Source organism: Choloepus didactylus, chromosome 6 (assembly GCF_015220235.1).
Source record: "Choloepus didactylus isolate mChoDid1 chromosome 6, mChoDid1.pri, whole genome shotgun sequence".
NCBI lineage: Eukaryota > Metazoa > Chordata > Mammalia > Pilosa > Megalonychidae > Choloepus > Choloepus didactylus.
In genome coordinates, this window is record NC_051312.1 from 105,490,062 (window position 1) to 105,505,177 (window position 15,116).

Genomic DNA, 15,116 nt, shown 5'->3' on the forward strand with positions numbered 1-15,116 from the left:
GGTGACAGACCCTGGGTCCCCCAATGGAAGAAGACCCTTCCTGGGACCGCCCGCCCGCCTGCCTCCCGCAGTCCCTCTCGGACGCCTGGACTGGGCGGGGCCGCCCTCGGTTTGTTCCCCTTGTGACGCTCTGAGTGAAGGAGCAGGAGCGGACTCCGGAGATGGGGCTCACGGTGCCTTCAGAGTATGGGCGCCGGCGGGGCCAGAAGCTGGGTAAAGGAGCCCCTGGTTCGCGGCCGCAAAGCGTTGCTGGGCTCCTGCACCTCCTGATGGTCCTCTCAGACTTCCCGCCCTTGTTTCCCGGACTGGGTCTCTCAGTCCCGAGACGCGGTTTCGAGGACGGTGAGGGTAGATGCGGCCCCTGAGAGGACGCAGGAACCACCTCCTCTCGCGTCCAGTGTGTGAAGGGACCGCTGGGACTCTTTTGGCACCTCCAGGCGCTTCTGGACACAAGATGATCTCTGGGTTTCTTCAGCGCATTCCATTTAACATCCAGGAATACGAGCGTCTCCCTTCCCCTTCTGATTCCGGTGGGCTCCTGGGTGAACAGACTCTAGGGGGCGCTGCATACACCTCTCCAGGAGCCGGGGCCCGAAACGCCTGCACTCCCGGGAACGCCTCCTTCGGTTTCCCGGCTCGGCACACCCAGCAGGGCGGAGGCAGGAGGCCACCAAGCCCCGCGAAGGCCCCCGAAGTTCCGCGTCCGCGCCGCAACCTCCTCATGAAAACTCACAGAATCTCCCGGAAGGCCGGCTGCCTTGGAAGGAGACAGCTCCAGCTGCGAGATGCGAAACCCGGAATGGTAGCTGTCCCTCCAGCCCCGGAGCAGTTAGCTGGAGCCCGGGCTCCCTCTGACCGCGTGGACGCCGGAACCAGGGCAGATCCTCCCGCCCACCCGGGCTCGGAAAAGCAGGGCTAAGCGGCGGCCCGGAGCACCCAGAGCTGCGGGGTTAGGAGGGTGTGAAGGTGACCCTCTGCCCTTGTCCTTTCCCCTGAAAATGCGGATATTGGGATTTACCTGCAGGGTTTCTACCCTATCCGAGTTAGAATTCTTTACGTACTACCTTCATTGATTCGTTAATTTTTCCTTATCTCGACACATTAATTTTGTAAAGGGAAAATTCACATGAAATAATTCATGTGAAGTATCTAACACAGTGCCTGGTACATAATAATTAAATACTAATTATTGTTAAAATCAGACAAAATGGAAAAAAGACAAACAAAAACTTCATGTCAAATGATCATTGGAGAAGTTATTAAAAATTTGAACGCAAAACTTTGAAGCAAAAAGAACAATATGTTAAAAATGAAATGCTGTGAATTCAGATGTGGTAAATTATTCAAATTTCCCATCATCATTTCAATCAAGCCAATTTGAATCTGATCACATTGCTTTCATCCAAAAATACCTTAAGGTTCTTCTGCACTAATTCCTTAAACCCTAGTTCCTTAAATTAAATTCCATTCAATCAGTTGCAATTGCCAGAGCCTTCGTTGCCAACCTGCTAATCTGGCAAACTCCTCAAAGTTTCTTCTTTGACACCTTGATGCATTGTTGATATTAATTGGGTTTGATGAGATTTGGCAGGATTACAGGGTTGATAATGTGTCACAGTGCATAGGTGAAGACAGGGCAAAAACCATCAAGGAAAGAATGGATGAACTAAAACAAGTTCACAGACATGAATTAGGATTAGAATTTGGGTCTCAAACTCAGACTTACAGTTCACATTTGGGATTTCTTTATTTTCAAAGTAATGGTTTATGTCCATTATTGAAGGTGTGGCTTTCTAAAGGTGTGGTAGGGTTTTGTTTGTTGGTTTTGTTTGTTTTTGTTTTTTAAATGAAAAGTCTTTGGTACCAAGGTGTATTACTAATATTGAGAAAATCTGAATATATTGTTACCTTTTTGAATACCTGAAAGTCGCAATCTCTTTAATAGGTCGGTGTGGTTCATTTTTTCCTCAGCAGGAGAAGGCTGCATTTAGCATTGACTGAACTCTGGAGACTTGTGTAAATCATTACACCAATGAGCCCCTGAGCCTTGAAGAAAATTTCCCAGAAATTCATCTGGAAGAAGCACTTTGAAACCATTTTTAGAATCCACAGGTGAGTGTAATGTACAACAAAGTACTTTTCTGTATAAAACAGAAATTTTAGTATGAAAAAAAGTTTTACCACTTTAAATTCACTTAACACAGTTCATAATCTTGATTATTTTTTTTCTTTTATACATTTTTGGCTGTTCATATATATTATGAGGACTCAGAAGATAGTTGCCAGTTATTATGTAAGGTAATAGCCAGCACAGATTGTAAAATATCAAAAGCTTGATGTTAAATGCATCTATCTACTCATCGAGAGTTTGTATATGAAAAATGCAAGTCTATTTAATGTATTTAATTCATAAAATGATTATCGAGTGCAGTAAATGTTATTTAGAACTTGAAGGCTACAGGTTCTAGAATTAGATTTTAAATTATTAAGAAAATGGTGAGAATTACAGAAATATTAGAAATAATAGAATTCCCTTAACTTCCCTATTCTTGAAATAAAGCTATATTGTTTAACCAAATATATTTTAAGGCACAGTGTAGTATCCAATGCTGATTTTTGTATCTTTTAAAGGTTACCTGTTTTCATAATGTAAAAAAGCTCTCGAGAATGAATCTGGTTACAGGAAAATATTTGCTATTTTAATCTTTTACTTTCTGATTCTTACATGAAACTGTTAATATTAAAGATAGAATCTCTGCAGTGAAGTATATTGTCCAAATTTTTTGCCCAGTTTTAATTTGGTTTGTTCTCTTTGTTGAGTATGAGTACATATATTCTTTTATCTGATACATGATTTGCAAAAATATCCCATTCTGTACATGTCTTCTCAACCTTAACATTGTGTTTCAAAGAGGAGTGCTTAATTTTCATGAAATCCAGATTATCAATGTTTTTTCTTTCATGGATTGTGATTCTGGTGTCATATCGAAGGAATCTTTGCCTAACTCAAGGTCACAAAGATTTTCTCCTATGTTTTCTTCTAGATGTTACATAGTTTTAGATTTTATACTTAGTTTTATTATCCATTTTATGTTAACTTTTTTATTTTTCAAGTGCTCCATATTTCATTCTTTTTTATCATGGTGAAATTCATATAACATATGCTTAACCATTTTAAAGTGTAAAATTCAGTGGCAATTAGTGCATTCACACTGTTGCTCAACCACCACCTCACTCTATTTCAAAACTTTTTCATCAGTCCAGAACACTCCATTCCCATTAAGTAAAAATTACCCCTTCTCCCCTCATCCTTTGGCAATTAACTATTCTGCTTTCTGTCTCTATCGATTTCCCTATTCTAGATATTTCATATAAAAGAAACTATACAATATGTGACTGTTTGTGTCTGGTTTTATTCACTTAACATGATGTGTTTGAGGCTTATCCAAGTTATAGCATATACAGATTCTTCATTGTTTCTTATAGCTGAATAGTACACCATTGTATGGATATACCACAATTTCCTCCTCCATTCATTTCTTGATGGACATGTACACCGTTTCCACCTTTTGACTAGTGTGAATAGTGCTGCTGTGTACATGTGTATACATATACCTGTTTTCAACTTGGATACATACCTAGGTGTGGAATTGCTTGATCTATGTTTAACTTTTTGAGGAACCACCAAACTTTTTTCCACTGCAGCTGAACCATTTTACATTCCTACCAGCAATATATAAGTTTTCCTATTTTTCAACATTCTCACCAACAGTTATTTTTTTCTGTTGTTGTTGCCATCCAGTGGGTGTGAAGTAGTATCTCATTATAGTTTTGATTTGCTTTTCTCTAATGACTAATGATGTTAAACATCTTTTCATGTGCTTGTTAGCCATTTGTATATATTCTTTGGGGAAATGTTTATTAAAGTCCTTTGCCCATGTTTAATTGGGTATTTGTTATTTTCTGGTTGCTTTGTAAGTAGTTTTTATGTATTCTGTTTACAAAACTCTTATCAGATATATGATTTGCAAATATGTTTGCCCATTCTGTTGGTTAACTTTTCACTTTCTTGATAATGTTCTTTGTACAAAAGATTTTTAGTGAATTTCAATTTACCTATTTTTCTTTTGTTGCTTGTGGCTTTTGGTATCAAAACTAAGAATCCATTGCCAAATACAAAGTCTTAGAGACTGTCCAGTAAATGTAATTGGTAAGTGCCAGCATTATTTGGTCAATATGTTTTTCTCCTACTAAGGGTGTTCTGGTTTGCTAATGCTCCCAGAATGCAAAACAACAGAAATGGATTGGCTTTTATAAAAGGGGGGTTATTTGGTTACACAGTTACAGTCTTAAGTCCATGAAGTGTCCAAGGTAACATCAACAATTGGGTATGTTCACTGGAAATTGGCCAATGGCCTCCAGAAAACCTCTGTTAGCTGGGAAGGCACGTGGCTGGCATCTGCTCCAAGTTCTGGTTTCAAAATGGCTTTCTCCCAGGACTTTCCTCTCTAGGCTGCAGCTCCTCTCTTTCAATGGCTGTCTCCAAAATGTCTCTGTAAACTGCAGTTCCTCTCTCAGCTCCTGTGCATTCTTCCAAGTGTCCCTCTTGGCTGTAGCAAGCCTCCTCCTTCTGCCTGAGCTTATATAATGCTCCAACAAACTAATCAAGGCCCATGCTGAATGGGTGGGGACACCCCTCCATGGAAATTATCCAATGAAAGATCCCACCCACAGTTGAGTGATCACATCTCCATTGAGACATCCAATCAAAAGTCTCCAACCCAATCACACCAGTAGGGTTCCTGCCCACACAAGACTGCATCAAAGATAATGGCCTTTTGGGGGACATAATACTCCAAACCAGCACAAAGGGTTTTATGACTTTAGCTCTTATATTTATGTCATTGATATATTTTGAGTTAATTTTTGTATATGATGTGAGGTAGGTATACAACTTCATTCTTTTGAATGTGGTTTTCTAATTGTCCTGCACCATTTGCTAAAGAGACAGTGGTCGTAGCACCCTTGTCAAAAATCTGTTGACCATAGATGTTTGGGTTTATATGGACTCTGAATTATTTTCTTTTGATCTATATGTCTATTCTTACTTCAATACCACACTGTTTTTATTACCATAGCTTTGTAGAAAGCTTTGAAATTGGGAAGGCTGAGTCTTCCAACTTTTTTTTTTCAATATTGTTTTGGTTATTTGGGACCACCTGCAATTCCATAAGAATATGAGGATTGGCTTTTCCATTTCTGCAAAAAAGGTTACTGGACTTTTTTATATGGATTGCAATGCATTGAATATGTAGATCACTTTGGGGAGTATTGCTGTCTTAACAATAGGAAATCTTCCAACCCATGAAAATGGGGTGTCTTCCCATTATTTAGATCTTCTTTAATTTCTTTCAGCAATGTGTTTCATAATTTTTAGTGTACAAGTCTTTCACCTCCTTGGTTAAATTTGGTTCTAGGTATTTTATTCTTTTGGATGCTATTGTAATTGTAATTATTATCTTAATTTTCTCTTTGATTGTTCATTGTTGGTAGAATAAGTTCATTAATTGAATTTTTATTTAATATATTATCTGTCTTAGTTTGCTAATGCTGCAGAATGCAAAACACCAGAAATGAATAGGCTTTTATAAAACAGGGGTTTATTTTGCTACACAGTTACAGTCTTAAGGCCACAAAACGTCCGAGGTAACACCTCAACAACTGGGTACCTTCACCGGAGGATGGCCAATGGTGTCCGGAAAACCTCTGCTAGCTAGGAAGGCAGCTGGCGTCTGCTCCAAAGCTCCGGCCTCAAAACGCCTTTCTCCCAGGACGTTCCTCTCCAGCAAGCCTGCTCCTCCTCAAAACACCACTCACAGCTGCACTCCATTCAGTCTCTTTGAGTCAGCATGTTTTATATGGCTCCACTGATCTAGGCCCACCCTGAATGGGTGGGGTCACACCTCCATGGGAGTATCTCACCAAAGTCACCACCCACAGCTGGGTGGGGCACATTCCAAGCAAATCTAACCAGCACCAAAACATCTGTCCCACAAGACCACAAAGATAATGGCATTTGGGGGACACAATACATTCAAACCGGCACAATGTCCTTCTACATGTTGTGCATTCCATAAAGATTTATCATTGGAATTAAGAAGAGAAATATGGATGATGGATGGAATAGAGAAAGGAAGGAATCACCCTACCATTTTTTTGTGAGTCTGTTGTGAGCCAGGCATTTTATAAGCACTAATTCTAATTTATATTTGTATCATATATGATTATAACTTTATTCCCAGTTCCCAAATGTATAGATGAGAAAACAGTTAGGCAAAGAGATAATTATCTAAACAATACCATTATTTTGTAATAGCAAATTCAGAATTTTAGTATATATTTGTCCATGTCCAGTATTGATGGTTTTTGACCAAATAATGCTGGCACTTACCTATTACATTTACTGGACAGTGTTCTCTGCTAGGCTGTGAGTATCATGAAGGCAGGAATTGTAGCTTTCATTTCTGTATCTTATGCAACTAGGACAAGGCTTAGAAAATAGTAGGTGCTGAATGAATTTGAAATGCATGATGTCACATCACAAGCAGGGCCCAAATGAATCTGTGTACCTCATATTCTAAAATAAGTTCTAGGCCTTAGTATAATACAGTAGCAAATGTCTCTTATGGTATCTGCTGATTTTGAGGTAAAGAGTCACATCTTTAAAACTAATTTTGCAAATTTAAAGTTGAGGAGTGAAGTGAATGGCACAATCTGCATCTGGATTTTCCAAATACATTCACCACTTCAGTCACCTAGAATATATAAAAGTAGATAAATCCTTACAAGCCATAAGAGAATAAAAACATATATTTGCACTTAACACACTACTGACACTGCCTATAAAACTAGAAATTTTAGTCATTATTTGCCTCTCCAGTGCCTTGCACAATCCTTGCTTGTTTATTCAATAAAAACTCAAAATTTAAAAAAAAATGTAAAAACCTCAAAATAGGTTTTAATAAATATTCTTTTCAATAAAGGAAAACATAAAAATATTTAATGTTTTCTTTTATTGAAATGAATATTTCATTTGACATATATTTGTATTTAAAACTTTCAAAGTGCCTTGTCTTAAATTTAAAATATTTTCCTTTATTCTCTTAATTGCCAAAACATATATAAATCATCAATATAATTGTTCCGGTTTGATAAAGCTGCCATAATGCAAAATACCAGAAATGGATTGGCTTTTATAAATGGGTTTTTTAGGTTACAAATTTTTAGTTCTAAGGCCATAAAGGTTTCCAAACTAAGGCATCAACAAGGATACCTTCACTGTGGAAAGGCCGATGGCATCCTCTGTTAGCTGGGAAGGCATGCGGCTGGTGTTTGCTGGTCCTTTGCTCCTGGGTTGGATTCCTTTCAGCTTCTGATTCTATGGCCTTCTCTTTAAGCCTCTGTGGGTTCTCACTTAGCTTCTCCAGGGCTAACTCTGGGCTTCATCTCTTAGCTTAGCAACTCCAAACATCTGGTTTCAACGGCTGTCTCCAAAATGTCTCTTGGCATTTTCTCTCTAAGTGCCCCTCTCTCAGCTCCTGTGCATCCTTGCTCCTTGCTTGCCTCACAGGGCATATCTCTCTAAGCATCTGGGAGTCCTCTCTTAGCTTCTCCAGAGAGTGGGGTGGGGGTCAAACTCTGGGCTTCATCTCTTAGCTTAGCATCTGCAAATGTCTTTACCTTTCTGCATCTCCAAGCATCTGGGTCTGTGTTGACCCCAGAGCTCTCTTAAGTACTCCAGTAAACTAATCAAGAACCACCTTGAATGGGCGGGGTCACACCTCCATGGAAATAATCTAAACAAAAGGTTTCACCCACAGTTGGGTGGGTCACATCTCCTTGGAAAAACCTAATCAAAAGATCCCACCCATAATAGGTCTGCCCCCACAAAATTGCATTAAAGAACATGGCTATTGTGAGGGACATTATAGAATCAAACCAGCACAACTACATTATATTTTCTTGACTCAGCTCTCTCTTCTGTTTATTCTCTGTTTAACAACAGGCAAGGCCTGGAAAAAAATATAATTGTCCAAGATCATTTATTGAAAACCTATGAGAATGCAGTCATCTTTCTTGCAACTGGAGTCACGTTGATCAAGAAGATATGTGAGCAGCTGCATCGCTGTGGAAGTGGTGACACCAGAGAAGGGATGAGAGCAGCTTACATTAAATATACACTAAAGGACATAATGAACATGGCAATTTAAGACATCCCCTGCTAAAAAACCTCCCCAGAGATTCAGCAAATAAAAAGACAAATCCCACTTGCTTAGAAGGCTGGAGGACAGTAGAGACTGAAGAATTCCTCCACAGATGCTGAATCAAAGAAAAAGAAACTATTAGGTAGGAAACTGTCTCCCAGACTGCCAGTCCTCTTCCCTCCCCATCACTCAGATCTGTGAAGTTTGGGAGTTGCTCAGAGGCAGCAGCCATATCTATCCCTCCACCTTGCACCAGGGACATGGACTATAGAGGCACTCAAAGCAGTGTGACCCAAGTCTACAGAGACCCAGGACAGAACGCAAGCTGCTGAGGAGTGCTGCATACTAAAGGACCTTGGTGGGGGTAGTGGGGAAGAGACCACAGTAGAAAGACTGGTGAGAAGTGTTGCACCCTCACTCAATCCATTTTCTGTTGCCTGGGACACCTAAATGCAAAACAGACTCTTCTAGAGTGACCTACCTTTCTGGGTCAACCCCAGCTAGCTCCCCAGGGCAGGATACCCTAACAGGGAAGAAACCAGAGTCTGAAAGGCCTCACAGAGAGAGGCAGAGAAAAGGGTGTGGGGAGTGTTAGACTGAACTGCTGTTAAGACAGGAGTGTCCCAGCACTGAAAAGTGTAAGTAAAACAGGGCATTGAGTGATGGAGAGAGGTTGGGAGGAAATTCTACATAAAAACAAACAGAACAGATTAAGATTCCTGGGGAAGAAACAGAGAAAAGAAAGATTTTTCCTGGAGGTGAAACAATTACACAAAAAGTGGAGCCTTATAAATTGTAGCACATATCCAGGGCAAGAATCAGATGAAGAGCTGAGAAAATCTGATCAGTTAACCATGGGCTACTCTGAAGGTCTAGAATAAGTTGGACCAAGCATCAAAGAAGAGCCTTACAGAAAGTCAGTCAACAATAAAACCCTAGATAAGAGGGAGAAACTGACCTTCAGAGTTAACTCATAAAGATAATCAGATGCCTAGACATCAGAATTAAAAAGCATTACATGCCATACTAAGAAACAGGAAGATATGTCTCAGTCAAGGGAACAGATGATAACTTCAGTGGAGATACAAAGTTTGAAACAACTAAAGATGTTCAAACAAATTTCCTAAATCAATTCAAGGATATGAAGGAATATATACATAAAGAGAGAGAGGATATTAAGAACACAGTATGTAAGAATAAAGAAAGTATAAACAGAAACTTAAAAGAATTTATGGGAATGAAAAGGCACACTAGAAGAGATTAAAAATACACTAAAGGTATATAACTGCAGATTTGAAAATGCAGAAAAAAGAAACAGCAAACTAGAAGATGGGACAATTGAAATCATACAGTCAGAAGAACAGATAAAAGAAAAGAAAAAACTGAACCGAGTCTCAGCACAAGCACACAAACATATGTATCATGGGTGTCCCAGAAGAAGAGAAGGGCAAAGGGGCAGAAAGAATATTTGAAGAAATAATGGCTGAAAATTTCCCAACTCTTATGAAAGACATATATATACATGTCCAAGAAGCACAACATACTCCAAACAGAATAAATTCTAATAGACCTACTCCGAGACACATACTAATCAGAATGTCAAATGCCAAAAATAAAGAGAGAATTCTGAAAGCAGCAAGAGAAAAATGATTCGTCACATACAAGGGATCCTCAATAAGATTAAGTTCCTATTTCTCATCAGAAGCCATGCGGGCAAGCAGGCAGTGATATGATATATTTAAGGTATTGAAAGAGAAGAACTGCCAACCAAAAATTCTTTATCCAGCAAAACTATCCTTCAGAAATGAGGGAGAGTTCAATATATTCACAGATAAACAGAAACTGAGAGAGGTCATCAACAAAAAGACATGCCTTAGAAGAGTTACTAAAGGGAGTTCTGTAAGTTGAAAGGAAAAGACAGAAGAGAGTTTTTGAAGTAGTGTGAAGAAATGAAGATTATCAATAAGGATAATGTGCCGGTTTGAATGTATTGTGTCCCCCAAATGCCATTATCTTTGTAGTCTTGTGTGGGGAAGAAGTTTTGGCATTGGTTGGATTTGTTTGGAGTGTGCCCCACCCAGCTGTGGGAGATGATTCTGATGAGATGTTCCCATGGAGGCGTGGCCCCGCCCATTCAGGGTGGGCCTTGATCGGTGGAGCTATAAAAATGAGCTGACTCAGAGAGAGGAAACTCACGGAGTGCAGCTGGGAGTGATGTTTTGAAGAGGAACAAGCTTGCTAGAGAGGAACGTCCTGGGAGAAAGCTGTTTTGAGGCCAGAGCTTTGGAGCAGATGCCAGTTGCCTTCCTAGCTAACAGAGGTTTTCCGGACGCCATTGGCCATCCTCCGGTGAAGGTACCCAATTGCTGAGGTGTTACCTTGGACGCTTTGTGGCCTTAAGACTGTAACTGTGTAGCAAAATAAACCCCCGTTTTATAAAAGCCTACCCATCTCTGGTGTTTTGCATTCTGCAGTATTAGCAAACTAGAACAGATTTTGGTACCGAGAGTGGGGTGCTTTTGCTGCTGAGTTTGCAAATACCAAACATGTTGGAATGGCTTTTTAAATGGATAAGGGGAAGATTCTGGAAGAATTGTGAGGAGCTTGATAGAAAAGGCCTAAACTGCTTTGAAGAGACTGTGGTAATATGGACTCTAAAGATACTTCTGATGAGGCCTTGAACAGAAATGATGAATGTGTTGTTGTGAACTGGAAGAAAGGTGATCCTTGTTTTAAAGTGGCAGAGAATTTGGCAAAATTGAATCCTGGTGTCAGATGGAAGGAAGAATTTGAAAGCAACAACCTGGAATACTTAGCTGAGGACATCTCCAGACTACGTGTGAAGGATGTATCCTGGCTTCTCCTTGCAGCTTATAGTAAAATGCGAGCAGAGAGAGATAAACTTAGAACTGAACTCTTGGGTTCAAAGAGACCAGAAGCTGATCACTTGGAAAATTATGAGCTTCCAGGGGGTGGAATCCCTGAAGCTACAGCCCAACGTGAGGATGTAACCAAACACAGAACCCAGCCGCCATTTCAGTACGAGCCAAGATTGGAGATGGGATTATCCAGAAAGGATTTGTGGAAAGTCCTATTCTCTGACGGCTTTGACCCCTGCGTGCTTCATGCAAAGCCAACAGAATTTTTGCGAGATCTTTATAGACAAAGCCATTGCTGGTTTGGACTGGAGGAGACAGACAAGGAAAAAATTTAAGGAAAAATTTCTTCAAAGACAGAGCCATGGAAGTTGAGGTCTGGAGTCAAGAGGTCTCGGGCTGGGAGAGCGGAGCAGCCCACATGCATGGAAAGGGTGAGTTTTGCTGTGTGAGGTCACAAAGAGGGCGGAGCACATTCCCAGGAAATTGGGGAGAGCCTGGCTGCCACCACACTGTTCTGAAGGGGTTGAGCGTGTGCCCCAGAGATGGAAAGGAATCCGGGAGCTGCCCCAATGTTTGAGAAGGGTGGGGCTGAGAAGGTGGTCTCCCCAATGTGTGGATATGTTGGAGCACTCACCTAAGCATTTGGAAAGGAAAGGGCTGCCGAAAAGGCCCTTGAGAAGGGTTGGCTCCCGCTCTCTCAAGCCCCACAGATGCAACATCGTTCTGTAAATGACTCTCAGACTTTGAAATCTAATGGAGTTTGTCCTGTGGGTTTTAGGAACTGTTTTGGTCCTGTTAACCCTGTTTTCCTTACTGTTTCTCCTTATGGCAATGGAAATGTTTATCCTATGAATGTCTGTCCTTTGTATATTGGGAGCACATAACTTGTTTTAAGTTCACAGATCCACAGCTAAAGAAAAATTATGCCTTAGGACTGACCACACCTAAATTGATTTTGATGGGATTTTGTACTTGACTATTGTTACTGAGATGATGTAAGTTTCTGTGATGTTGTGGGATGGATGTATTTTGAATTTGGAAAGATAATGTCATTTTGGGATCCAGGGGGTGGAATGTGCCGGTTTGAATGTATTGTGTCCCCCAAATGCCATTATCTTTGTAGTCTTGTGTGGGGAAGAAGTTTTGGCATTGGTTGGATTTGTTTCAAGTGTGCCCCACCCAGCTGTGGGAGATGATTCTGATGAGATGTTCCCATGGAGGCGTGGCCCCGCCCATTCAGGGTGGGCCTTGATCGGTGGAGCTATATAAATGAGCTGACTCAGAGAGAGGAAACTCACGGAGTGCAGCTGGGAGTGATGTTTTGAAGAGGAGCAAGCTTGCTAGAGAGGAACATCCTGGGAGAAAGCCGTTTTGAGGCCAGAGCTTTGGAGCAGGCGCCAGTTGCCTTCCTAGCTAACAGAGGTTTTCCGGATGCCATTGGCCATCCTCCGGTGAAGGTACCCAATTGCTGAGGTGTTACCTTGGACGCTTTGTGGCCTTAAGACTGTAACTGTGTAGCAAAATAAACCCCCATTTTATAAAAGCCTATCCATCTCTGGTGTTTTGCATTCTGCAGCATTAGCAAACTAGAACAGATAACTAAAAGGGTAAATGCAAAACCCAATAGTGCTGTATCCTTAATATACAGCTCTACTCTTTAATTCCTATAAGAGTCATACTACAATTGAACAAGAAAAAGGCATATTTCCTGATAATCGATATGAATGGAATATTGGAATATTAGCTATAAAAAGGAATGAAGTCCTGATGCTTATGTCAACATGAGTGAACTTTGAGGACATTATGCTGAGTGAAATAAGCCAGACACAGAAGGACAAATATTGTATGATCTGACACGAACTAATTAGAATAAGAAAACTCATAGAGTTAGAATCTGGAATATTGGTTACCAGTGGATAGTTTGGGGTAAGAGAATGGGGAGTTGATCCTTAGTTTGTACAGAATTTCTATATAGGTTGATTGTAAAGGGATAGAAATAAATAGTGGTGATAGTACCACATTATTGTGAATGTAACTAACAGCACTGAATTATATAGGTGAATGTGGTTAAAGGGGGAAACATTGGTTGTATATGTTACCAGAATAAAAATTAAATGATAAAACATAGGACTGTATAACACTGAACCTTCATGATTATTCTGTAAACCCACAACTTCTCTAATAAAAAAAAAAAATTAAAGAAACAAGAAAAACCTGTGACAGCTTGGCACACCCTATGACACTTTGCCAGGGGCTCACATTTACAATTGTATGGTAGGGGGTAGATCACGTTCACTGTGCTGGTGGAGTTAGGAGGTGTTATTAATGTAGAATGGAAAGAATATGGGCAATTGGGTGTTTGGTGGGATTATTACCAAAGGAGCTCATGCTTAAAGAGGAATGAGTTTTGGAAGTAGGATGAATTATGATTTCTTCTGGAGTTTTAGAGTGGTGTGTCAGAGGAAACCAATGATGAAAATGTTAATGAAATAGTTTGTTATCTGAATTTCTGTAGCTATATGTGGTAGTTTGAAGCTGTTATGCACACCAGAGAAGGCCATGTTCTTTTAATCCATTCCTGTGGGGGGAGACCTATTACAGGTGGGGTCTTTTGATTAGGTTATTTCAATTGAGATATGACCCACCTCATTCAAGGTGGGTCTTAATCCTCTTACTGGAATCTTTTATAAGAGGATAAAAGACAGAAGCTAACAAAGAAGAAATTAAGGGAAGCCCACCGAGAAAAGCCCCAGAGACGCTAAGAGAGGACCTGCAGAAAACAGAGAAAGCCACTGAAGCCAAAATCTGAAAGCAAAAATCCCAGAAAAGAAGGATCAGCACACGCCATCCATGTCCCCTTCCATGTGACAGAGATATTCCAGATTCTGGCAGCCTGTCTTTGGAGTCCAGGTATCATCCTGTTGATGCCTTGAGTTCACCATCATGTGTCAATGGTGAGATGATAGCAGCTCACAAACTTGGCATCACCAAGGACTTTGGGTAGACCAAATGGTTCAGAGGCCTATCATCTATCCTCCGTCCAGCCCAAGCAATAGGTTCTGTGTCACCAGCTTGGAGCTTGACAAGCTGCCTGCTGATACGACACTCCTCACAGACATCATGCTCCACTGCAACAGAGGGGCTAGACCCACAACTGTAGTTGTATCTACTTCTCCTTCTCCCTCTTGAAAAGGCTACATCTCCCTTTTGATGAAAGTACAGACCTAGAAGAGATTTCCTGGTAATTTGTTGTTCACAAGTACATCTAGAGAGCTCTGGAAGATGCTACAGTTGGAGGACAGCCTCTGGGATTTAACAGGTGTGGAACTGTGGCCCAGATCTCCAAGCCCCTAGCTGCTGCCGACATCCCTGCCTATTTCATCAGTACTTTCAAGCTTGACCATGGTCTGGTACCAGAATAAAACATCAGTGGAAACATCAACAACTTGAAAGTCAATCAAGCAGAGAACCATTAGAAGGGCCTCTCCCACTATTCCCTGCCTGCAACCCAGTTCTGTCCCCCAACCCAAAGATTGTTTTTGGAATGTTTCTTGAGAGACTGGAAAGTCAGCCTCAAGGACCACAAAGAAGGGGCCTGTGGGAGACTCCCCTGATTGCGGATTCCTCCAGGGCTCGGGCCCAAGCCAAGGCTCCTGGACTCATCTGTGCCCATTCAGAGCCAGGGCCTGGGCAGCAGCTGGTCACTGGGAAATGGAATCAGGGTTTGGCTTGGTGAGCAGAGCTTGGGTGAGGATAAGGGAGTCTCCCAACTGTGAGAAGACAGGAGCTTTGGCCTTTTCAGAAGGTTTCCTTGCTATTGTGTGGAGGGACGGTGTAGGCCTGAAAAGGATTGGGAGAGGGCTGCCTTACCCAAGAGGGCTGGCTGTGGTAGCAGGTAGGCGTCAGAAGAGTGGCTGGGGGTGTCATGAGGGGATTTGATCCCTGAGAGAACTAGGTACCTTTTCCTCTATCT

The 15,116-nt window shown here is 41.2% G+C and overlaps 1 pseudogene; it reads left to right on the forward strand.

Moving 5' to 3' along the window:
* The first annotated feature begins 998 nt into the window (after positions 1–998).
* On the forward strand, positions 999–14,619 carry LOC119537244 (annotated as a pseudogene).
* The last annotated feature ends 497 nt before the right edge of the window (positions 14,620–15,116 follow it).